A 26,752-nucleotide genomic window follows, 5' to 3' on the forward strand; every position below is an offset into this window, starting at 1 on the left:
ATTGTTAGGCAATTCTCCTAATTCTGCTTCCACAAGAGTCTCCCCGTCAATTACTGAATACCCATTGTGTGTGTGTGTGTTTTTTTTTTTCTCAATCACCTGGGAGGAACCATCTATCATCCTGTCCTGAAGGGAGTTCCTCTTAGGTCTGGTCGGAACTTTGTATGGTAATTAAGATTTAAATTCCCTGTTAGGAAATCTGCTGGGTTAAGGGAATTTTCAGTGGTTAATGTTAAATTATCTTTTTCTAACAGAATAGCCCCAAACTTTAAGATTTGAGTTAGTAAGCTACTTTTTGCTTTTTTGACTTAGGATAGCTCTGAACTGGTGAGGTGTGCTCACAATGAGGTTTCCTCTAAAAGTTATTTTTCTTCTTTCTTCTGTTAGCAAAGCAGTTGCTGCTACAGATTGAATGCATTTGGGCCATCTGCGGGTTACTGGGTTAAGGATTTTTGATAGGAAGGCTACGAGTTGTCTGTGGTCTCAGTGTTTTCAGGCTACACCCTTGTTTAGACTGACAACAAGGTAGTATTGGAGTGTTGTAGGGTCACAGAGAAGACCTTCAATTATCAATTATAGGTTTTAAATTTACCCTGGCTTTTAAAGGAATAGGGCACACTGTTTTTTCTTTACTACTTCTATCTTTCTCTTTCTCTTTGACTCCCTCTTTGTCTCTCTCTCTTTCTCTCCTCTCTGTCTCTTTCTCTCTCTTTTCTCATAGCCCTTTACAAACTTGGTGCCCTGGTAAGGGTGGTGGGAAACGGGTCCCACACAACTGCCCATGTTGAGAGCTGTATGCCTAAATTGGGAGGGACACCAGGGACAAAACTCTCTGGGTTCATAGCCTAGGGGCCTAAGGATACAGTGTAGAGCTTCCTTAGATCCCTTTGGAGATACCACCTGCAAGAGGAAATGAAAGTCTGAACCATTAGTACTTAGGAGGCAGGGATCGGAAGAAGTAGATTCAGAGGTAAGGAGAATTTTGGGGCTACACTTTCAAGAAAGTCGTGGTTGGGACCCAGGAGGTATGGATCAGAAGGAAAGGTAGTGGCACACACATGGGTGACTGTTGAGTAGAGACTTCTGACTGAGCCACGATCTCAACCAGCTAACGCAGGGAGTTCAGGACAACAACTTTCTACCTCTAGTTGGCCCTTGGCTTCCCCAGGAAAATTGAAAGTGGAAGCTAGTTGTAGGCAGTCCAACACTCCCAACCCAGAAGGGTTGGGGGTTGTTAGAAAGCCCTTTCCCAGACAGCCTGACACCTGCGTCTTAAGTCTGGTGGCACTAATCTTTTTTCACCAGCCAGCAGGTGCCTGGTATTTTCCTCCAATTCTAAGGAAGGATAGGACAGAATAGCAAGTGAGAGTGGTCCAATATTACTTACCACTTTGGATGTCCCCTCGTGGTCACCAAAATGTTACTGGGAGGGTCCTTGTTCTTAGAGCTCCAAGATGGTGGTGGGCTGCTTCCAAGATGATGGCAAGCCTCTTGTTCTCTCACCTGGGGTTCTTGGCCTCATGGATTCCAAGGAATGGAACCTTGGGCCATGTGGGGAGTGTTATAGCTCTATTAGAAGCCGTGGGTCATGGAAGAGAACCGTGGAACCCATCAACTAGTGTTTTCAGCTCGATTAGGAGAACCCAGGCACTTAGCCATGCAGGAACAATGGCGAACCTTTAGCCCGATTGGGAGTGGCAATGGGTGCCTTGCTGGATCAGGAGCATAGCAGACACCCTGCTGGATCCAGAGGGGTGGAAGTCAGTGGTGTGTCTGCGATGGCAGCAAACAGCAGTGGTGAATGGTGAGTGAAAGCTCAGCTTGAGCCTAACAAACACGAACCAGAAGACTGTGCAGTTGCAAGATTTAATAGAGTGAAAACAGAGCTCCCATAAAACGAGAAGGGACCCAAAAGGGGTTGCCACTCTCTGCTCAAATGCCTGGGTTTATATCCTGATCAGTGTCCCTCCCCTTGTGCTCTCAGGTGATATATGATTTGACTATTTCTTTACCTCCTGCTTTAGCTTAATTTGTATTTTAGTGAGCCCTCTTTACTACCTGATTGTGGGGTATGAGCTGAGTTAGAAGCCCCGTTTTTAAAGGTGGGCATGGTCACCTTCCCCAGCTAGGCTTAGGAAATCTTAGTCAGTCCAGGAAATCCAGCTAGTCCTGTCTCTCACAATGGCATCAGAGACACCATGGGGCATGGGATCAGAGAATCTACAGAGAAGTCATGGGAGTCGAATCCCGACCTTAGGAGAACAGATTTAGCCAGAGGTGTCAGTGCTGACAGGAACATGAGAAAAGAAACTCAAATTCCTGAATTTCTAAGTGTTGTGGAATGAATTGTGCCCCAGCCCTCAATCACAATTCATAATGTTGAACTTCCAATGCTCAGTAACTCAGAATGTAACTGTTTTGGAGATAAAGTCCTTAAAGAGGTCATTGAGTTAAAATGAGAGTATTACAGTGGGGCCCTAATACAACCAGATGGGTGGTCTTTTTTTTTTTTTTTTTTGAGATGGATTCTTGCTCTGTTGCCCAGGCTGGAGTTCAGTGGCGTGATCTCAGCTCACTGCAAACTTTGCCTCCCAGGTTCAAGCGATTCTCCTGCCTCAGCCTCCTGAGTAACTGGGATCATGGGTGCCCACTACTGCACCTGGCTAATTTTGTATTTTTAGTAGAGATGAGGTTTCACCATCTTGGCCAGGCTGGTCTCGAACTCCTGACTTCGTGATACCTCGGCCTCCCAAAGTGCTGGGATTATAGGTATGAGCCACTGCGCCCAGCTGGGTGTCCTTTTAAGAACAGGAGATTAGGATGCACAGAGAGACACCAGGGATGTGGGTGCACAAAGGGGTGACTATGTGAAGCGGCAGAAAGAGGGCAGCCATCCACAAGCCAAGCCACTTGTAATCCAAAAGAGACCACAAGAGAAACCAAACCCACTGATGCCTTGATCTTGGATGTTCAGCTTCGAGAACTGTGAAAAATAAATTTCTATTGTTTAAGCCACCCAGTCAGAGATATTTTGTTATGGCAGTGCTAACAAACGAATATGCTAAATTCCTGGATAATGAGTTTGGCACCTAAAAGCTGATGGGTTTGTCAGAAAAGGAAATGTACCCTAATATGGTGTTCCTGCTTGGAGTAAGTAAAATTCTTCCTTATGGATATTTTTCCCTAATCAGAAAAGGTTGGAATTTGCTATTTCCAGAAGAGTGAAGTAACCCTCCTCAATATGCCACTTGCTTTTTCAGTTGGAAAGACTATTAGCTATGTATGACCTTCACGTAGAGAATTGTTTGTGACAGTGATCTAGCAAATATCAAAATTTGCCTCAGCGAAGAGCTAAAAAGCAAAGCAAAACAAAAAATCCTTGATATTTGAAGAGTTTGTGTCCCTTACTCTAGAAAAAATTTTCTGCAATTCAAACAAGTTTTCTGCATCAGGCTTTGTGCTAGCTTCAACAGAGGATATACACTCAATTGGAATAGGGCTTTAAATTTGTTTCATGACAAAGGCTATAAATTTTACTAGGTGACTCAAATTATTCATGAGAGAGAGGAGATCTTGATTTATGCTCTAGTTTTGTGTAAATTTCATTTTTGTAAAGTAAATCACTTTTCCCATTGACTCACATTACTACTTGAGAGACTCTTTATCTTCTTTTCTGAGTAATCTCCTATTGACAAAGCCTTTTTGCACTTCTGTGCAAGCATTTAATGACCTAAAAGCAAATCCTTAAATGAAGCATAGCTATTTTCAGAAACTGCAAGAAAACCATATATTCGTCCAGCAAACATAACAAGCACTGAGTGCCAACTATGTGGCAAGGGCTGTGGATTCAGACACTGACCTCCTGTCTTCAAGATGTTTACTGTCTTTGGTAGACTGAAAAAGTCTTTTGAGAAGCAAATAAACAGCCCCCACATATAAATGCTCTGTAATATACATATTTTGAATGTTCTTAAAAATTGAATAATATAACTGTCAAAAATAAACGAGGCTGGATAACTACTTAAAGTGGTAAGTATAGATATTCATCGGCAATAGCTACTGTAACAGGGAAAACTACCCAGTCGGAACTGAACTCAACTTTAATTTGTACAGAGGTGACTGGGGATTTTAAAGGGAGAATGAGGGAGCAGGGAGGGAAGTGAAAAATTATCAAAAGCAGCATGAGGTTGGTCCATGTTCATTCCCTTTGGGCTTGGTAATTGTAGCTTATGCAAGTTACATTCCTTTCCCTCCTTCTCCACCCCAGAGACTTGGAGACAGGACTTGTATCTACATGGTGGCTGGAAAAAACAGTAAATGCTTTGGGCAGTCTTGAGTTTTCTCAGGCAGGTGCTTTAGGCAGGGCTAGGGTCATTAAGGGATGTGGCCTTGAGCTGTTAGAAATGATACTAGAGTGTGTTCAAGTCTTTATTGGCCAAGATTGAAGCCTAGTTCAGAAGAGAGCTCAGAGAAACCTGGCTGAAGTTTGGTCAAGCAGAGAATCTTTGTCAAACACTGTAAAGAATTTCGTCATTGTTTGCTCAGATCCAGTCTAGTATGCATCACTAAAATTGATGTCATGTGTATCACCAGCATTTCCATGATCATTTTATTGCTTTGGAAATACAGGAATTCTTAATCTGGAATTAAGTACATTAAAAGATGTATTATCTAAAATTGATGTAATATCAAATGTGTATGTGTACATGTAGATTTTTCTGGGAAGAGAGTTCATTACTTTCATCAAATTTGCAAAAGAGTCTGTGACACTAAAAATGATTATTTTGGGCTGAGCGTAGTGCCTCACATCTGTAATCCTAGTACTTTGGGAGGCCAAGGCAGGAGGATCACTGGAGGCCAGGAGTTCAAGACCAGCCTGGGCAACAGAGTGAGGACCTGTCTCTACAAAAAATTTAATAAAAAGGATTTAAAAATATTATTTGTTGCCTTGGTCCAGTATCCACTGATAATATTTCTAAGAATCTAGTTTCACTACAAACAATTTTGAGAAAATGAACTATAGTTATATGAGATAATTTATTTCTATACAAGAAGCATTTATTGAACACCTAACATGGTCATTGCATTTCACTAGCCCCTGTAGGGTCAATATGGGATCTTGAGATACAGCTGAAGAAACCATAACACTAAAAAAAATTAAATAGAGATGGGGTCTCACTATGTTGCCCAGGCTAGTCTTGAACTCCCAAGTTCAAGTGATCCTCCCACCTTGGCCTACCAAAGTGCTAAGATTACCAGTGTAAGCCATTGTGCCTGACTGGTAGCACTTTTTTTAAAATGAGGGAATGGGTGTGGGGTGGGTAAGGCTAATTGACAGGAATAGCATCAGGATGGACAGTTGCCATGAACAGCTAATAGTTCTATTAGGAACTATATAATATTTGTGCAGAAAATCTTATTAAACATCGATGGCTAGTTATGTAAGGGAATTTTAAAAATATTGTGCCAGCCTGTAAGTAGTAAGCAACTTATTGACTTGAAATGCTTTATCGCATGGAAAGCGTTACTAACATAGAGTATTTTCCATTTTCCATTCATGTTTTTCCTCATTATTTCTCTTGGGCTAATACTGTTTGGACACAATGAACACATTAACAGTACCCACCCTTGAATGCTCTTTAGAAAAACACAAAGTATTTATTGATTCTTTATGGGTTTTTATACCTAATTAAAGCTGGTTAGAATCAACAACCTCAGCAGCAATGTGTTGTATTCTCCCTGCTGCTAAAAAACAGCAGGAAAACATTTTTTAAGCAACAGAGTCATGCTGCAAGTTAGAAGTAAATGAGCACTTTCCAACAATAAGATCTGCGAAATTACTGCATTTATATCCTTTCCTTAATCCCTATTATGAAGATCATACAATGAAGAATATCTCTGTATAATGAAGGCTGTTGCTAACTCAAACACGATAGCACAAAGCAGGATGCCATCTGTTAGAATAATTTGGAACCTCTAATTTTACAATTGTTGGGAGCCCATCATTACTTTTCTATTTATTTAAAATATATATTCAAAAACTTAATGCTTCAGGCTTCATAATAAGACTTTGGTGATAAGTTCTATAAAAACATGTCGCTATAGTTTTCTCTGTGCTTGTCAGGCAATGTCTTTTACAAAGGAACAAAAGAAACCTCTAATATTGAATCCAAGACATTCAGAACTCAAAGAAAACAGATTGACAAAAACAGTCTATCAATTTTCTTTATTTGTGAGTTCTGGTACATGGAGTGGATGTTTGGACTTCATTATAGAAGTGGTGAATATTGTGGCATCCTGGTCTTGATTCTTCAAGCTGTGTGAGCACTCTTACCCTGGGTCATTCTCAGGCAACGTGTGCCCCCAAAGACACAGCAGACAGGCAGGAGCTCAGTTATTTCAGAGAACCTGGGAAAATGAAAAACATTGGTTGAGATCCAGGGAGCTTATCATACTGCTTAGTATAGCTGCTGGCTAGCAGAACCCATAGGAAGCTGATTTGTCAACTGTCTGAAGGGAGACTTTTATTGTTTTTGTTTTTTGACAAGGAGTGTCACTACGTTGCCCAGGCTGGAGTGCAGTGGCGTGATCACGGCTCGCTGCAGCCTTGACCTCCCCAGTCTCAGATGATCCTCCCACCTCAGTTTTTGTATTTTTAGTAGAGACAGAATTCGGCCATGTTGCCCAGGCTGGTTTCAAACTCCTGGGCTCAAATGATCCATCTGCCTCAGCCTCCCAAAGTGCTAGGATTACAGGCATAAGCCACTGTGTCCGGCCTGAAGGGAGACTGGAGAAGCTCAGTTCTGCTTGGCCATTTGGCTTAAGTATATTTTAGCTATGAACAGAGGTTGAGGTCAGAGATGGAAGAAGGAGAGAACGTCCATTCCTTGGCAAACAACCTCAGAGATATGCTCATGATCACGCAGCTCTTGAGGGGAGCAGGATTGAGATTAGAATTCAGGCTCCCTGGACTTTCAGTCCAGTATTTTTGCCCCTTGGTGTTATGGTGCCTAATTGCAGACACCATTCTATGTCTTCACTTCTGAGTAGATCTCCAACACATCAGAATTTCTTGCCTTTCTCTAAAGAGCTCCAATGACAAGGTTTTCCACGGCACCCATGCTTCCACCAGTTTGACCATTTGATTTTTATACCAACTGCCTCTTCCTCTTCTCCTCCAAATTTATTTATAACTCTTCTTCCACTTTTCTTTCCTCACATTTCCTTCCCATATTCACAAGAAACAGGTAACGTAAGACGGAAGAAGAGCTCAATGTACCATTTTTTAATTTATTTCTTCTCTTTTTCAAGTTCTAGGGATAAAGACTTCAGAGGAAGTCATGCAAACTTACAGATTCTCTTCCTCTTGGCTAGAGTGATGACTCCCTATAGCTCGCTGCCTGGTCCTCAGGCTTTGCCTGTCTGTTTTGGTTTCCTCATCTCTGAGACAGAGATAATACTGTACTTCTCAGCAGAGGGGCAGATAGTTGAACTGGTGATTGTTAGCCATTTCCTTTCTTGGCCAGTCAGCTGCAGTCCCTCTCTATTTCAGGGGCAAGTTACAGCTTAAAGAAAACAACAACATCACCTGACAACACCTAAAAGAAATGTATTCTGCAGAGAAAGTGCATCTCCTTGTACTCTGAGGCTTTCTTCTCACAAAGGCTGTTTGTCTATCACAGCTCAGAAGGTTGTGCAGTTGAATTTCCTAATGTGACAGCTGGGTGTTCCAATATACAGATGTCCCGGGAGCCAGGGTGGTGGCAGAATGAGGGGAGCTAGTCCAGGGGATACGTAGGGATCACCAGTAAATACCCTTCCCAGGTGCTTGGGTGGCTTGGGTGCTGTGTAGTCTATCACTCTCCCAGGCAGAGCTGCCTCCAAGTCGGGAATATTGTCAACAATTCTGAACTGCACATTTGGAGGTGGTGAAATATTACAGTAAACATGTGATTTTTATTTTTCTAATATTCCTTGCTTCCCTGCTGCTGTCTATGTCTTCTCTTCCACACTCAGCCACATCGGTTCCTGTTGCTCATTTGGCATTCCTGGCTTCATAAATATAAATTTTATGGTTTACTTCCTTGACTCTATCTTAAATGCTTCCCACTCTGTCAGTTTCCCATGCATTTTTGAGCTACAGCCAGTTTTCTTTAACAAGCTGTACGTTCCTTCACAGTCTGTTAAAAACCGCTATTTCTTTACTGCTGTCCTATAGACTCTTATCAATATTTCAAATCTTGTGATCACCAAGTTGCCCAAGAATAGCATCTGCAGTGAAATTAACAGGGATAAAATTACAAGATCTATCAATTTTATGCTTCACGATATAAGGAGGTCATTAACTGAGGTCAGGAGAAACTTTTGCCTGACAGCGAGCTCCTTCAGAATTAGTGCGTTATGGGAACATTTACAAATTAGTCTCATTATATTTAGGAGCATCTGGTATGAACCTCTTGTCACAATCATGATTCTGGGAAGGCAATTAATAGGTTCTTGTGAGTTCTCTGTAACCTCCAGCCTAATTTAAAAAAGAAATTTGGATGCATTTCAGCTATTTTATCCAAAAAGACTTTTCCCCCTCTCTCTATGGTTGTTAATCCAGCAGCCAAGAAGTCCATTATGAATTGTGGGTCTTGATGTAATTGTATAAGTAGTGTCAGTTAACATAAGACGACAATGCCATTACTTGTCTTTTCGTCACATATATCCTACACTTTCCAACTTACTATCGGTCACAGAGTCACAAAACACCAGAGCTGGAAGAGAAAACGGGTCAGATTCTTCAGCATTTTCCAAAGCCCATTCTGTGGAACACCACTTCTGTGTGATGCTATGAGGTGTGACTTTGCGGGGCAAGGATTTGTGGTCACATCATGGGGTTCAGCTAACTTAAACCACATGACTTTTCTTTACTACATGACTTTTCAGAAACCATTGGATGTCAATGCCTTCTGAGTGTCTCCTAGAGGAGATAGTATGCAGGCTTCTTCATAGGTATTTAAACACAGAATTCTTTTGTCAATTCCTGTGCTTTGTAGCAGGTACTTTTGTAAATGCTGATCCTCTTGCACCCTTTTATTTTGTAGCTGAAGACTCAGCAGAGGAGCAGAGGCTCAGGTAGCACACCAACACATGGCAGAGGCAGCCTCGGGAGCCTTGTCCCCTGATTTCTGGCCCAGGGTTCTCACTGCTTTACTCTGTGCACGCAGAGCGGACCTACAGAGGCCTCTCGTAGTGGGGTGATGCACATCAGCGACTTACATTCACACAGCTTCTTCTGCAGCTTGGCTTCTTCCAGGTCTAGTAGGGAGCCACAATGGGCTGGCCACTGGCATTCCCAGTCCATGTTGGAGGTATCAGCTGAGCTATGCTTACGATTAGGAGTCTTCTCATTTTGCCCATGACTGAGAAGGTTTCTGGTGTATAAGATTTTCAATGCTAAACCAGTAGAATCTAGGGCAAACCAGGACTAGTTGGTCACCCCACTAGGCTGCTCACCCAGTATCTTGAGGGGTCACTGTGCTGAATAACTTCCTATTGCTTCTTTACCCACTAGATCCTCTCTTCACCTTTTTTTACCCTGTTCTGTTTCCCAAAAAGTGATCCCTTACCCTTCGGATTCCAGATGAGCTGGATCAAGGGTGGTATTATTAGGAAGAGGTGAACGTATTTATTCTCCTGCTTCTTCCTTGCCACTGCTGCCAGAAGCTGTCTGCATCCCTTTTCTGAAGGCCACAACTCCTTGTAGATGGTCATCTTTGTGCAGCTACTTCCCACAGCTAATTACCCTGGATTCCGGTTCTAGAAACCACTGGTTCCTCTTGTCTTTTCATTTCTAGGGGTGGTAATAGCTTCCCATTATTGCTGGGCCTGTAATGCTGCAATATCTCTTTTTTTTTGTTTCCTTAGATTCTGCCCACAATTTTATAAACAATTCCTTTATTAACTTCTCTTCAAATTACCCAGTTTGAGAGTCCCGTCTGTTTCCTGTCAGACCCCTGGCTGAGACAGTCACTGGTTGATCAGTGTCGCTTTGAGATTCAACTGGCTTTTGCCCAGGCAAAGTGATGGCATGGCTTTGGAGGATGCTGTGAGAGCAAACAGATCTTTCACTTGAGGATACTTTTCCTTTTCATGCTAGATGGGAAGCCAGGTAAAGGAACCTCTGATCTTAGACAAGGCCTACATAGCCAATAATTAGGGGCAGTAATATCTGCCCAACATAACTCTTCGGACTAGCAGCTATTCCATTTGGAAGCACAGATAAGATAATTATGCGATAATGCTTTCAAAAGTAAGACTTCTTAGTCTTACCTTCATTCCGAGGTTGAGGGGAATAGCTGAGGACCTAATTGCCTGTACACTACCAAACTTTTAGGTGAGCTTTGTATAAAAACTAGAATTGGAGGTAGAAACATATATCTGCAGGCATCACAAGAAGACAGGGGCTGCAAGACTGGCTCCCTTCCAGCCCAGCCTTGTTACTTCTAGGTTTGAATTTACCAGTTGCTTGGTGCACATCCAGGCAGCATTTGGCATTTGATGCAGAGTACTGTAACATGACTATTGCTGTTTGCAGGAAGATGGATATCTAAAAAATCTTGAGATTGGACCCAGTTTCATGGAATATGCTGGAGGCATGTTTTCTAAATAACCCTAATCCAGAACCTCATTTCCGGAACCAAAATCTGAACACAGCTTCAGTTTAGTATGATAGTTGCTTCAAGTAGGTGATCTGCCCAGACTATGCAGAGAGTTCTTTAATATTCATTCATTCATTCATTCATTCATTCATTCATTCATTCAATATAAGTGGACTTCTATTATGAACCAGGTACTGTGCTCAGTGCTGGGGATAATGCAGTGAGCAAGGCAGGCAATGTACCTGTGGAAAGAATATTCTACCAGCTGTGGTGGCTCACACCTGTAATCCCAGCACTTCGGGAAGCCAAGGTGGGAGGATTGCTCGAGCCCAGGAATTTAAGACCAGCCTAGGCAACGTAGTGAGACTCAGTGTCTACAAAAATTGTTTTAAAAAAATTAGCCAGAAGTGGTGGTGTGCATTTGAAGTCTCAGCTACTCAGGAGGCTGAGGTGGGAGGATTGCTTGAGCCAGGCAGGTTGAGGCTGCAGGGAGCCATGATCACGCCACTGCATACATCCTGGATAACAGAGCAAGACCATGTCTCAAGAAAACAAAAAAAACTTTTTAAAAAAAGAATATTCCAGTGCAGGTACCTGGGAGAAACAAACAAGCTGACTAATGTAAAAAATAATTACAAGTTATGACGTATTTTATGTGAAAGGTACAAGTAAGGACCACAGAGAGAGAATGACAGGGAAGAGATGCCTAACTTTAGATGGGGTTAAAGGAATGCTTCCTAAGGAGGTGGTATTTAGGCTCAGAGCGAAAAGATGAGAAGGTACCAGCAGGGAAGGATTCTGCAGGCAAAGAGAGCATGTACGAAGTCACCAGGCTGGCGAAAGCCTCTGAGGGATCAAAGGACTGGAAGACAAGAGGGTAACTGGAGTATGAGCAGCAATTATCTGGGTTTGAATCATGGTTCTGGCACTTAGGCTGTGATCCTGGGCAAGTCCCTTAACTTCTCAGGGCTTGATTTCCTCTTCTGTATAATGGGGATAAGAATAGTACCAACTAGGGAGGCTGAGGCAGGAGAATGGCGTGAACCCGGGAGGCGGAGCTTGCAGTGAGCTGAGATCCAGCCAGTGCACTCCAGCCTGGGCGACAGAGCGAGACTCCGTCTCAAAAAAAAAAAAAAAAAAAAAAAAAGAATAGTACCAACTATTCTTAGCATTAGCTAAATTTATTAAGTTAATATTTGCAGAGTCCTTAATATTTTTTATACAGTAAGTACTCTCATTACATAGCCAGTGCTGTTAATATGAGGTTGCAAAGAGAGAGACAGAGAGATACACAAGCCCAGACTGTGTATAGGACTTCAGAGAAATCAGTCACAGATATGGTATTAAAAGATAAAATATAGTAGAACATCTTTTTTCAAGGCACAACACAAACTAACGCCTGATGATGGAATGTGAAGTGCATAAATTACTGCATTTATTTTTAAAGACAAATGATGTCTTTTTTGTGGTCTTTCAAATTCATCAGATGTTTATATAGGCAAATAGGGCCCTCTTTGACCCCCTTACTCATCCCCCCCAATAATTCACTCTGATATATATAGAACATTTTTTTCTCAAGGACATTTGGAAGTTCAGAAGTATGGGGTACTATTGATTATTTTAGTAAGTGTACCATGCCTGTCATTTTATCCTGCTTTTGTGCCTCATCAGAATTTAAACCTATTTTTAGTTCCACATGGGCATAATTGTATATGATCTAAAAAAAATCATGGTGAGAATAACATTGGACAAAATCTAAAATGCTCCCTATAGCTTGCATGACAATAGCGTTCATTGCAAGCATTTTATATAGATTCTTTAGGAATGCCACTTGTTAGTATATTTTATTTTCTAATTTTTCCCATATTTTGAAGGAAAAAAACCACACATCATTTTCATATATGTCTCTACTTACAAAACTGAAATACAAGGTGGTGAGGGAGACAGAAAGATAAGAGAAAATGTCCTCAAGCCATATGTTCAAAAATCTGCTCTAGAGAGAAGAGGAACCAGAATAAATATTTTGGTGAAAATTAGAAATGTGGTTGCACACCAGAAGTTTTCCAAAGCCCTTCATTTTTCTTGGTACGCTTTCTGCACACAGTTCTAAAAAAGTTATTCTTCCCACTGCAAAATTACCTCTTTGGAATAGATTTTAGAATTGGTATATATTCAGGCAGACTGCCCATTCCTAATTCAGAACTTGGGATGAATAGTTTAGAATATTGAATATGACACTCTTTCCAGTCTTGGCCAAGAGAAATCATACGCTAAGGGCCTTGACCAGAAAAGCCAATTGGAATAAACAGAGTTGAAACAATGCCTTTTACTGCCTTTCATTTTGAAAGTGCACATTTAACAATAGATGTTAGAGATACTCTGTGTTTTTGGGACTCGGTGACTGTGAATCTCGGTAGGCTTTAGAAGAGTAGGTAAGGAAGGGAATGTAAGATTAAATAACATGTTGGATATTGAGTTTTAACAAAGCTTCTTAACCTTTGTACACAGATGACTGTGATGCAAGGTGGTAGTTGGCTGGGTAGAACAGAATGACTGTCAATAGTATTCTTTGATGTTTTCTAATCTTCTTCTTCTGCTCTTTACTTGCACATTCTACCTTGCTGTTGTTTTGCTGCTGTTTACAGTGTTCTATCAGGTGAGAGACAAACCAGTGGCCATCAGAGGCAGAAAAATGTATTTTAAAAACCTTAACCTAGGTTTACCTCACATTCTTGAACTCAGAGAAGACAGAGTAATATAAAGTTCACAGCTATTGAATAATTCTTAAGTTAAAATATTTTTAATGTCCTGTAAACGATTATAACGACCAAGTGAGTAAAACTGTAGGGTCTTACAAAGTATTTTATTTTAGGGTGACCAACCATCCCAGTTTGCTTGGGACTGAGGAGTTTCCTGAGCCATGGGGCTTTCAGTGCTGAAACCAGGATAACTGGGATGGTTAGTCATCCTATTAACACGATGTATCATAGACCTTTTCCTTCTTCCTTCCCCATCCTGGTCTTTCTCCCTCCCCAAAACTGCCATTTGCCTTAGCTCCATATCTGTTAGGATGGTGGCATTCTTGGCAGATGCTATAGCCCTTCCCCTCAGGCATCCAGAGCTCTCTGCCTTTTAGGTCAGTGGAATTTGAGAATAAGTACTCTTACACTTCTCACAGCAAGTTCACATTCCTTGTAGCATTTGATTTTCATAACAATTCAGAGAAGCAGCAAAGGCAGGTATAAGCCCCATTTGACTGATAGGAAAACAGGAGTTCAGAGAGGTTGCTGGTTACTTCCTGGGATGACACAGCTTGACTTGACCCTCCATCTCCTCACACTAAGGGCAGTGGTTCTTTCAGTTCACAATGCTGAGGCTTCCAAATTTTTGTGACATGGACAGCTGGGAATCGTCTTAGGATAAGAGTCTGAGCTATTCCTGGGGCTGGTAAATTGGATAGTGGAAAAGAACATTAGCTTGGAAGTCACGGGATTTGGGGTGCGTTCCTGAGCTGTGAGCAGAATGTTACTGGACAAGTCATCATCTGTCTGGGTCTCACTTCCTTCACAGAAAAGTGCTGATGTTGGAGTAGATAAACCTAAGATCCCTTCTTGTTCTAAATTCCATCCTATCTTCTCTTTGCCATCCATGCCCTCTTTTGGACATGAAGATGAAGAATGGCAGAAAACTCTTAGCTGGCTAGCAGGAAGACTGGAAGGGTTAATGGTCTAAGTCAGGCCCGTTGAGCACCTCCTAAGTATTCCAGAACTCCACCTTTTAAGGAATAACTTTGATAGGAGGCTTTAGCTAAATGATCTCTCAATGATACCACTAATCTTGGGACCAATTATGTGGAGGCGTTAGAGGGAAAGAGAAATGAAAAAAGTGGACACACAAACCAGAAGAGCAACTGCCTTCAGAAGAAATGATACTTCCATGTCTTTGATGTCAAAGTTGCAAACTGCAAATTCAGACTAGATAGCCTACTTAAAATATAAGGTCCAAATTCCAAGCAAACTGGAGTTTGCGTATGCTCCTCAGAGACATCCACTGAGAAGCAAATGGGCCTTCCAGCACACTCCCTGCTATCTCTGTGACTCCATGAGAAAAGGCTATCTTAAGGACATACTTGTCCATAACAGGATGCTGTACTAGATTTTTAGAGTCCTTTGTAAGTTTGGGATCTTAGATCTGTGCACTAGAGATAAGATGATGCTTAAGGGTTTTCCAAAAGAGTTTGCAGAACTTCAGAAGAAGAAATTGGAAAATTTGCCTTCTTGCCTCCGTTCTGACACATCAGTGAAGAAGGCAAGGAGGTAACTCGGGGAAGGAGATACTAAAGCTCCCTTGAACCTCATGTACAGCCTTGAGGACAACCTAATTGCTTCCAAACAGCAGCCTTGGAAGTATATTCATGCCTAGAATTGAGCAGCATTTATTTATTGAGGGGTTGCCATGGGCTTCTGGGCTGGGTACTTTCTCCAGATCCTCTAATTTAACCCTCACAACAACCCTACGGGCAGGTACTTTCATGGCCTTTTTACAACTGAAGAAACAGAGACTTACATTGTCAAGGTTATGTAGTTTGAGATCATACAAGTTGTAAGTGGTGGTGCTGAGAAGACTCAAACCCAGGTTTCTTTGTTTTTTCTTATCTGCACCTATCAGCTGTCTCTATAAGGCCATCCTGAACCACAAATGAAAAAACTTGCTATGGCATCTAACAAGCGTAATGGATAAGATTGATGTTCAATAATTAAGAGGAGGAGAGGAAGGAGAAAAGGGACTAAGAGTTTCTTCCTTCGTTTCTACAAATGAACAGTATTGTAATAATTGTGCGACCTGAGGGCAAATACGCGTCCCCAATTTGTCAAGTATTTGATGGTGGTGATTGTATTTTTCCAAACCCACTTCTCCTTCTGTGAGCCACTTAGCAATAAGCAGGCTGGTAAAAGAATGGCAAAGATATCACCCATTTGCTGGGAGGTCTTTTTTAGGTACTCTGTGTACTTTGGGTGAAGGTAAGAGAGGGCAGCCAGAAGGAAAGAGCCCTGGATCCAAGGGGTGATGATGGGAGCTTCAATCCCCACTTCTCTTCCATGTTGGACATCCTTAGACAAGTCCCTCAGTGGCTCTGAGCTTTAGTTTCTTCATCTGTATAATGGTCACCACAATTTTATATATAGAAAGAGTCATGAAGAGGTAATATATATGAGAGTTTCTAAAATAATTCTTACTTCCCCATAAATACCTTATGGAGTCTAAATAATTCTTCTGGTAAAGGTTGTGTTACAAACGTAAGCATTTAACGGCCCAGTGAAAACAAACATCCTAAGTCTGCTCCCACCTCAAGGTTTCTGGACTTACTTTTCTTGCCTCCTGGGCCACTCTTCTCCCAGATCTCTGTCGAGCTGCCATGACTCATCATTCAGGTCTCAGCTTAAATGTCACCTGGCGAAAGATCTATCCTGACTGTTCTATCTAAAGAAAAGTATTCTGTCACTATTTCATATTTTGTAATGTTCATAGCACTGCTATCTAAAATTAATTATTTACTTGCTTGTTTATTCTTTTCTCCTTCCATTCGAGTACAAGCTCTTTAAGAGAGAGGGCTTGTCTGTTTCACTTGCTGCTAAGCAGCAGGGGGCTAGATCAGGGCTGTCCAATAGCAGAAGAATCATTACGAACAGTAAAGAGAATAAGGAAAATGCATTTTGATGACACATTTTCTTTAATCTTATATATCTCAATAGCATATCCACATGTCATCAATATAAAATTATGGAGATATTGTGCATTCTTTTTTAAAATATTGACTGTTCACAATCTTATGTGTATTTGACACAGCATCTCAATAGTAACAGGTGTGTCATGGCTGCAGCACTGGGCAGCACAGGCCTGGGAAAGTAGCATGCCCAGGTATTCCATATTTGCTGGCCGAATATGTGTGAAAAGATTTGGTTGAGACCCAGCTTGTGTGAATCACTCTAAACCCTTTGTTTTCAAATCAAAGAATTAGAGCTTTAGAGATTATCCCCATCTTCCATCCCAATATAGATGAGAAAATCTTCATCCAGAAAGGGGCAACATTAGTTTCTACATTGTCTTATGGAATGTAGGTGTCCCCATAGAAGGTGGCAGGGCCATGCCTGGAATTCGTGTTTTCTTATTCTATAGTGAATGCCCTTTTCAAATACTCATGCTGATATAGAGATTTAAAGAAATCCTCTGTGATATATACTGCATCATTTTATTTCAGAATATACCAAATGATTGTATACAGCACTTCTTGACATATTTGGGCATAACGTCCAGAGTTTGGCATCAAACAAATAAGCCAATTTTAGTTCCCATTGTTATGAGAAGTCTTTCTTCATACCTTGTTTAATTCAGTCATTTAATCTAGATCACTCCGAGAGCTTGTTTTTGTTGTTGCTGTTGTCGTTGTTGTTTTATGAGGTGGAGTTTTGCCCTTGTTGCCCAGGCTATAGAGCAATGGCGTCATGATCTCGGCTTACCGCAACCTCCACCTCCGACATTCAAGTGATTCTCTTGCCTCAGCCTCCTGAGTAGCTGAGATTACAGGCATGCACCACCACGCCCAGCTAATTTTGTATTTTTAGTAGAGAGCAGAGACGGAGTTTCTGCATGTTGGCCAGGCTGGTCTCAAACTCCCGATCTCGTGATCCACCCGCCTCGGCCTCCCAAAGTGCTGGGATTACAGGCGTGAGCCACCGTGCCCCGCCCACTCTGAGAACTTCTTAAGAACTTTAGCTAAAAGCTTTAAAAACCAAAATATTCACTTTCTTGCTAGCATTGCATATTCCAAGATGTTAAGAATTCAAATGTCACCCACACACCTGTAGACCATGTGACCACCTTATTCACATTCCTTCCTTTCTTGAATCACTGGGAAGAAGGCGAGCAGCTGCTTGTGAGGTGGCATAATATTGATTAATGGTGTCTACAGGAAATCAGCTCAAGACAATTAATTTTTACAGCACCAGCCCAGTACTTTCAAGCATTCTATTATAAAATTATGCATTGTTAATTGATACTGCTGGGAATTAGGAGCAAAGACCAGTTTGCCAAAAATAAATAAATAAATAAATAAATAAATAAATAAATAAATAAATAAAGAAGGATACAACTCTGTTGCATATTCATATTGACTTTCTACTTAATAATCCAGTGGGAAGGGGAAATCAGAGCCATGGTCTATCAAACACACTACAGATGAGGAATTATTGCCTGTTTCTTTTATTGTTAAGTTATGAACATTAGGAATTGTGGGCTAAGATAATGAGTTGTCACTTCTGCCAACGGAAACACGGTGCATATTTTGTCAGTCTTCCACTTTTGAACCTCTAGGGGCAAACAACACAGTTCCTGGGCTGCTGTGCGTGTTCTGATTTAATTCTCTTTTGGTGTCTATTTGCATCTTCAGAGCATGGGAGGGCATGGGATTACTGCCATCTTTGCTGTGCAGGGTCTGGGGAAGGAGACTAAAGAGAGACTTCCACAGTCACTACCCACATCTCCAAGGCACTTGCTAAAATACATTACAGAAAGTATCAAGTTGAATGTGGATCCTAAGAATGAGAATTTTCTTGGCTTAGAGAAAAATTATTCTTTGTTATTCTTTTTGAGTTTAAGTAGTTACATTTTCCAATATTTCCCACAGGCTTGCTGCTCCATTCTTTTGCAAGAAAGATTGTCACCTTCATAAATGCATGCTTATGGTCTCTATAATAATATAACCGAGAGAACAAAGAAAGGTGAAGTTTTCTAGAAATTTTCTGTATAAAGCAACAACAATAAAAAGAATTCTATTCATTAAATACTTCTTTTTTTAAATAAAAAATTATGTTTTGTTACCATTTTACAAAATAAGAAAACAAGGTATAGAGAAATTATTAACTGTGTTCTTTTTTCCTGTCTTTTAAACAAGATTTTTATGAATTTTTTTTATTTTTATAGATTCAGGGGGTATATGTTCAGGTTTGTGGCATGGATATATTGTGTAATGGTGAGGTTTAGGCTTCTAGTGTGCCCATCGCCCAAATACTTCACTTTAGTAGTTCAGTAAACAAGGAAAAAATGTGTCTCTTAACAATGGAGAAAGCAGATTAAAATCCTGAATGTTTTTGTTGAACTAAAATGTCTTTATTTTGAGTTTGGCATTTCAGCTTAGCTGCTTTAAATTTCAAGTTTTGCTTTTACATTTTAAACTTATTAATTGATTATCATTCATTGAGTCTTTATTTGATAAGAGCCCTCTAGTTTTAGTAAGATTGGGAAGAGGGGCTGAAGATGGATGAGAAACTTAACTGAGAGGAATCAGCTCTGGATACCCACCAGTGTACTTATTTTTATTTATATAAATCTACAGGATACAAGAGCAATTTTGTTACATGCATAGATTGTGTAGTGATCAACTCTAAGTGATCAACTTAGAATATCCATCACCCGAATAACACACAGGGTACTCATTAAATAATGTCTTATCATCCACCACTGCCCCACCTCCTCACCCTTCCTAGTCTGCATTGTCTATCATTCCCCTCTCTATGTCCATGACACCCATCAATTTAGAGTGTGCTCATTCAGAGGCAGTTCGGAGTGGAGTTAAGACTTTAGGCCATGACGTCTAGTGGACAGGAACCCCACTGCTGATAGCTATGTGATCTTGGACAGAAGTCTTACTCTCTTCAATCTCAGTTTCTTTGTTTGTAAAATACCATCACTTTAGACCCCATCTCAAATTGCCATAGTGAGAAAATACATGTACAACTTCTGTTATGTTCTAAATGCCCAATAAACATCAATGACTGTCATCATTACTATAATTTTGTTTGAGTAAAAGTGTCCTTTTTTTCTGAGACAGGGTCTCACTCTGTGGCCTAGGCTGGAACACAGTGGAGTGATTATAGTTCACTGTAACCTCCAATTCCTTGGCTCAAGTGATCCTCCCACCTCAGCCTCCTGAGTAAATAGGACTACAAGCACCTGCCACCACACCTGGCTAATTTTTAAATTTTTCATAGAGACAGAGTCTTGCTATGTTGCCCAAGCTGTTCTCCAAATCCTGGGCTCAAACAATCCTCCCACCGTGGCCTCCCTAAGCACTAGTATTAGAGGTGTGAGCCACTGCACCTGACCTTTAGTTCCTTTATCGCAGAGTAAAGCAATCGATGTCTGGGTACTGAAATAACTGTATATTTTTGATATATTACTTTGTAATAGAGGCCTTTTGTCATTTTTTCATTTTCTTAATTGGATTTACTTTTAGTACTCACATATATCTGAGTTTCGAATGTGCACAATATTTGAAAATAATAAAGCCATCTTTAAGATAATTTAAAATATAGCCTTGAACTGATGCCTTGATTATTTTCTCCTGAATTTCTGAGATTTTTAAAGAGACCGTAGTGATTCTACGTCATCCCAGAATGACAGCCCTAATATAATTGCAAAATAAGGGTCAGGGCAGGATGTCACAAATTTTTTGTTTTCTGCAGGCTCTGTCTAAGATTCTCTCTGCACAGTACCATGACAACGGGTTTGAAAGAGAAAAATTTAGTTAATCAGGCAGTTGTTTTAGCTACATGAAGCCAAACAACCGGTTTCAATCTTGTTTTCTTCTGCTTCATTGCATTGATGAGATTCAACCCATACTTCTGACATCATGTGTGTGACCTAAATCACATTCTTTTACATTCTGGAAATGGCTTTAATTGAGTATTTAATGGAGTATTTGCTCTATTCGAAAGACCTTCCTTTGCACATATGTGTGAGGAGAATTGTAATCCAGTGATTATATTTCTGGGAGAGGCTCTGCTTCAGTCAGTGATGGTGCTTTAAAATATTTTTCCTGTCGTTGGATGGGGGAGTGGGTGGTGACTTCAAGATGGGCTCACCTGAAGTGGTTTCACAGCAATGACAGATGACTTCGATGAAGGCTGTTTGTGTGTATTTATTTTCTTATTTTAAGTACAACTCAGCTCTACCCCTGACTAGTTGCCATATATTGTGTTAGATAAGAATGACTGTTATGAAATAAAATAGAGTCTACTTAGTCTAAGAGTTTAAAAGTAGAGACTCTGAGTAAGTTGCTTCATGTTTCTAAACTCCTGTTTACTTTTGAGTAAAGTATTTTTGTTTGCTTATTTGTTTATTAGAAAGAAACAAAGCAATAGTGCATGTGGAAAATCCTTAGCCCGGTAGCATATTATAAATATGCAATAAGCAGCAACTATTTTTATTTTTTTCTGTGCTCATACCTATGACCTCGGCATGGTAGAACACACACATAAATCTTATTTTCTAACTAATGTGCCCTATTAATCAAAACTTCAAAAAAGTCTTCTGTTCAAAGGGAAAGGGAAGCTGCTAAACAGTATTACTTTTCAATTAAAAATGTTCCTCTGCCCTTCTTGTGCCAGTGATTTTGGTTCCAAGAAGATTCCACATGAACCTTCTGATGTGTGTGAAAGAACAAATAAGAAAAGCTCCTGGAGATGGGCTGAGGAATGACACTGCAGTTTCGCTCCCCACTTCCCCAGGATTTGGTGGCAATGACAAATGGCAACTCAAAGCAGTTTTCCAAAGGCTTCTTTAAAACAAGCCAAACAGTTCTTGTTTGAATTGGCTGTTTACTGTCATTCTTACATGAAAAGAAAGAAATGTTTGGCAAGAGCAAATTTCAGCAGGCTGCCAAAAGGGAGCTTCCAAGAGTCAGTGTGTCACTGGGCAGTCGTTCAATCCACCAGGGGAACATCATTTAAACTCAGCTTGAATGGGCCCATTTCTCCGCATACCGCATGTCTGATGACAGCTATTAAGATTCACACATGGGTTTCAGATATATTCACACCTTTGTCATTGTTTTAAATTTTTATTTCAAAATAATCGCAGACTTAAAGAAAAGTTGCAAAAAATAGTATAGAGGTCCTATTAACTTTTTCCTCCGAAACATTGTATATAATAACCATGGACAATTGCACTCTTATTAATTCGATACCTATTATAGAACTTGCAATATTATTGTTAATACAATTTCTCATTCTTCTCAAAATCCTATGCCTGGGTAGAATGAACATTTTGTTCATATTTATGAATGAAGAAATTGAGGCACAGGTCATAGAGCCAGCTAGGGCTGAATTGGAACTGGATTTGGTATAGTTGATTCCCAACCCAGATGTAAAAATAAATGAGTTTAATGTAGAATAAATCATTTACACACACACACACACACACACGTTATGTGAATCATTTTGATAATTGGTTTGCTAATAAAATAGCTCTTCCCTCCCTCGTATTTAGTCCACCCTTTCTGTCCCAAATATCCCTAGAACCTATTGCCTGCTTCAAGTACCACTAATGTTCCCTAGAATTCAGACGTTCTCTACTCCTTACTTGTATTTTTGCAAAAATAAATTTCTTATTTATCTTCCTGACTCCACGCTCTTGCCAGAGTGTCTTTTTTCCCTAAGTCACTGATCCAATTACATCATTCTTTTGTTTAAACTCCTTCAATAAGCTCATGTGTGTTGTTCACTCATTTCCAAGTACCAAACAGGGTATTCAGCATTCATCATCTCCTTTACTCCACACAACCACACTATGAGGTAGGCCTTACGTCATTTCCTTGGTTCAATAGGATCACAGGTTGAGATTATGTGGTAGCTAAATGCAGAGTCAAAACCACAATGAGATACCATCTCACACCAGTTAGAATGGCGATCATTAAAAAGTCAGGAAACAACAGGTGCTGGAGAGGATGTGGAGAAATAGGAACACTTTTACACTGTTGGTGGGATTGTAAACTAGTTCAACCATTATGGAAAACAGTATGGCGATTCCTCAAGGATCTAGAACTAGATGTACCATATGACCCAGCCATCCCATTACTGGGTATATACCCAAAGGATTATAAATTATGCTGCTCTAAAGACACATGCACACGTATGTTTATTGCAGCACTATTCACAATAGCAAAGACTTGGAATCAACCCAAATGTCCATCAGTGACAGATTGGATTAAGAAAATGTGGCACATATACACCATGGAATACTATGCAGCCATCAAAAAGGATGAGTTTGTGTCCTTTGTAGGGACATGGATGCAGCTGGAATCCATCATTCTTAGCAAACTATCACAAGAACAGAAAACCAAACACCGCATGTTCTCACTCATAGGTGGGAACTGAACAATGAGATCACTTGGACTCGGGAAGGGGAACATCACACACCGGGGCCTATCATGGGGAGGGGGGAGAGGGGAGGGATTGCATTGGGAGTTATACCTGATGTAAATGACGAGTTGATGGGTGCAGCACACCAACAAGGCACAAGTATACATATGTAAAAAACCTGCACGTTATGCACATGTACCCTACAACTTACAGTATAATAATAATAAATAAATTTAAAAAAAAAAAAAAAAAAAGAGCTGAACTTAGGACTCTAGAGACCTCAGATCACCCAGTCTGCCCATTGCCTATAGGATCAAATCCAGATTCCTGAGCCAGTCCACTAAGATTCAGGCTTGACTTTAGGTCATCTTTATAGTAATTTGGTTCCTTGTATCCTGTGCTTAGGTATAACAAATTTCTTGCCCTACCTAGTTGTTTTTTCATACTACCATGCCTGTTCAAATATAGGACTTCTCTCTCTGCCTAAAATGACTGTCCCCATTTTTGCTATTGGCAACACCTACTTCAAATTCACAGTGGCGCACTAGGATAGAGAGGGCAGGGTGGTGGGAATGCTCCACCTGGGTGCAGGCAGTAGTGAATGCATTCTGTAGACATTGCAAGTAGTAAATGCACTCTGTAGAAAGTTACTATCAAAACTGAGTAAAATCATCTGCTTCTTATTAGCATCAGGTACCAGCAATTGAAAGGATGTCAATGTCAAAAGACTCCTCTCTGTGGGAGGCGTCAGCTACCCCTGCCTAGGTAACCCTCCTGCAGATTCACTATCTCCTTGTTTCTACCGCATTTACTACAGAATCTCCGTTAGAACTGCTCAGATTATGTTACAACTACTTCATTGTCTCTTCCTCACTCAGACCATGTGTTTCTTAAATCCAGTGACAATGTCTTAGACACCTTTGTGTTCTGCGTGCTGAGCATAAGGCCCAGAGTACACGTGTGGATAAACGAGTTAAAAAAAAATCCCGGAATTATTGCCTTTATATCCTTCCTTGGAAGTACTTCTTATTAATAATGAGTATGAATACCTTTGTGTTCTGAAGAAATTTTGTGAAGAAGTATCTAGTATTTTAAAATTATGTAATTACACATCACAACCAGTGATTTCAAAACTGTATGTGGTAACTTTTAAAGATAAAATCTGGATAGTCTAAAGAATCTAGGGGCCGTTAGTTGAGTAACATCAAAGAGGCATATTCCGTGGAACTCCTGATAACATCATAACGATAATAAGCACAGCTTTAGAGCTCAAGAGACTGGAGGCCAAGCTCTGCCTCTGCCCCATACGTCACACATAGTGATCATGAACAACTGTTTATTCTCTCTGGAACTTAATTTTCTCCTGTATAAAATAAGCGCTGTGCAAAATAAACGTACAAACATGGATAGTGTTTAGCAAAGTGTCTGGTATATTATATTACTAATGACGACCACATCTTGAAATTTTGCCCTCATTATTAGTATTTCAGAGATTTCTAAAACAGGAGTTATTTTAGAAATATAAAGTCATTTAATCAATTTATATTAGTTATAAACATAAAACTTTTCATGAGATCATGGAGTAAAAAGCTACCTCACAATGAAGAATTTTCCATAGGCATTACCTTGATTTTAGTCCACTGCAATGTAAACTTCATAGTATGTTGACATGATTGTATGTGGAGGAGATAATTTCTATGTTGACAAGGGTTTAAAACGTCATACATTTTGTAGAAATATTACCTTGTTTAGATTAAACATAAGGTTTATTTGCAACGTCCATAGTAGCGGGTCTATTATCTAACGTGATTGCCATTGGTGGATAAATTCATCAGTAAATTGAAAAGAGATTCGTGAAAATAATATACACATATTTTAAGTATTTATGTTGTCAATTTTTTTTTTTGATGAAAAGCCAGTGTCTTTCCTTTGAGTGTAGGTGCACTGATTGGAATACTCTCTCATCTTTCTTGTATAAATTATACCCACAATACATTGTCTACTGTCTCTACTAGTTTCCATTTATTAAAAGCAGAGCTAGAAGTTAAAAGACCATTGTGAAGCTGTCTGAAAGCAGAATCTGTCTAAATTTTTACAAATGTTTCCTACTCTTTCATGGATATCTCACCCACATCTTATTAATTTGCTTTCAAACTTGCTTTTATGAACTCTTTCTAAAGTACTCAACTGGTTTTTTACAGAAACCAAAATCTCTCTTTCCAAATTCATATTGCCTCAGTTTGTGTGTATTTAATTGTGTAATTCTAATAGTAAGTAAACTGGCATAAACTGACTTGAGAAAAATGTAAGCAACTCATTGTAAGCATAAAACCTGTGGGTAGACATTCTAGAAAATAACCTACTAACCATAATTGTTCATTGTAACATCAGTCAAATGTCTTATAGAGAAAATGGAGACCATGGCTCAGTCAGGTGTACTAGTTAGGAGCATTGAGAGTGTCAGCTGGATTTAATTTTGAGAGCTTAGCTCCCCTCTATGAACTGAATTTTGCTAATTAGAAATGCTGTGGGATTCAGAGCTTTTGACCCTTAAAATGTTTTAAACTTTTAGAACTTTGTTGTGAGGTTATTTCAAGGCAATTCAATTTAAGATGTTGCTTAGTGTTTGAATTTTATCTTTTGCCAAGCAATTTCTCTTTTCATTACAGCCCATGGATCTTCTCTAATCCATGTGCCCTAATAAAAATATAGTTTAATTTTAAAGAAGGAATTGGACAATCCTATCCTGAGGAAACAGTATCTGCCAAACACTTGCTGGGGAAAAACACCAATAATGTCCTAATGCTCAGCTGAACACTCACATCCCTAAATCCTTCCTGAGCAGCCAAGCTTTAAGAACACTTCCTGACACTTTTACCTAATTTGATGTCGAACGTTTTTAATGCAACTCACAGAGAACTGATCTTTTGTCAACTCACATAAGTCTCTTTTGGCCTCCGATTAATACAAATATTGTCTTAAATAGAAACAATTCAATGTTCTTTGTTTAGGCTGAAATCCCATATTTCAAAGGATTATGAAATAAATGTGTTTGCTATAGGGTAGATGAAAAGAAGATCTGGCATTTGAAAATCTTGATATAATTGATCTGATACATTCTTAACTCCTGCTGACGTCGATGAGAAATAAGGGCATGTGTAAAGAGCCAGAGGTCACATTTGAAGTATTTGAAATTTGAAAATGTTGCCAAGAGGGTTATCTAAACCTTACTGATGGCGCTCATTTGTTGAGCCATTTGGTTGGGAAATATGAAAATTTGCATGACTCTCTATAATATAATAGGTTAGATTGGTGTAAGTTTACAGATTTTTTTTTCCTTTGTAGCATTTTAAAATCTTGGAAATTTTACAATTAAAGAGTGAAACAGAGGTTGATACTAGCTTATATTATTGCATGACAGCAAATGGCTGGAGCTAAGCAGCAACTGCTGTTATATAGGATCTTTCCCCTCTGATACCCTATGGTTCCCCCATTCCCATCCATAACACGTGCCCATAGCCAGTCATTTCTGTTACCTTCTGACAAATTACCTATAAGCAGGTGAATTTGCAGTTCCTCTCATGGACTTTTAACTTTTTGTTTTTTTAAATGTAAGTTTTGTATACAAAGATGTATTTATCTAGAAGGATTAGGTTCTTCCAGTGTAATGAGTTGTTCCTTCTGCTGTCTGCATGAACACTTTCAGGCTGTTGTGTTGTACCTTAACCTACTGCAAACACTTAAAGCAGAAGTTGCCTCCCCCTCACATTAAGAATCCCAGTTTAGACAGATTTAAGAATTTACAGCTTTAACATAGACGTGCCATCTTGCAAATACATCTTCAGATCAATATCTCCCTAAACCCAAGGCATATGTGGTCATTTACCTTTTGAGTGCCCTGCGCATTCC

At 39.9% G+C, this 26,752-nt stretch overlaps 1 long non-coding RNA gene across 2 annotated transcripts in view; it reads right to left on the reverse strand.

The window, feature by feature from the left end:
• Positions 1-5,264: 5,264 nt before the first annotated feature.
• The window catches only part of LOC103887596, a 42,225-nt gene continuing 20,737 nt past the window's right edge, over positions 5,265-26,752 (reverse strand). The window contains exons 2-4 of one of the 2 annotated variants that reach the window (XR_001906458.3): positions 16,014-16,127; positions 13,143-13,295; positions 5,265-6,408 (exon numbers count right to left, since the gene is read on the reverse strand). This is a non-coding gene — a long non-coding RNA (uncharacterized LOC103887596). The remainder of the gene's footprint in view (positions 6,409-13,142; positions 13,296-16,013; positions 16,128-26,752) is intronic. The other variant, XR_001906457.3, reaches the window with a different exon arrangement.

This window comes from Papio anubis, chromosome 11 (assembly GCF_008728515.1).
Source record: "Papio anubis isolate 15944 chromosome 11, Panubis1.0, whole genome shotgun sequence".
NCBI classification, from domain to species: domain Eukaryota; kingdom Metazoa; phylum Chordata; class Mammalia; order Primates; family Cercopithecidae; genus Papio; species Papio anubis.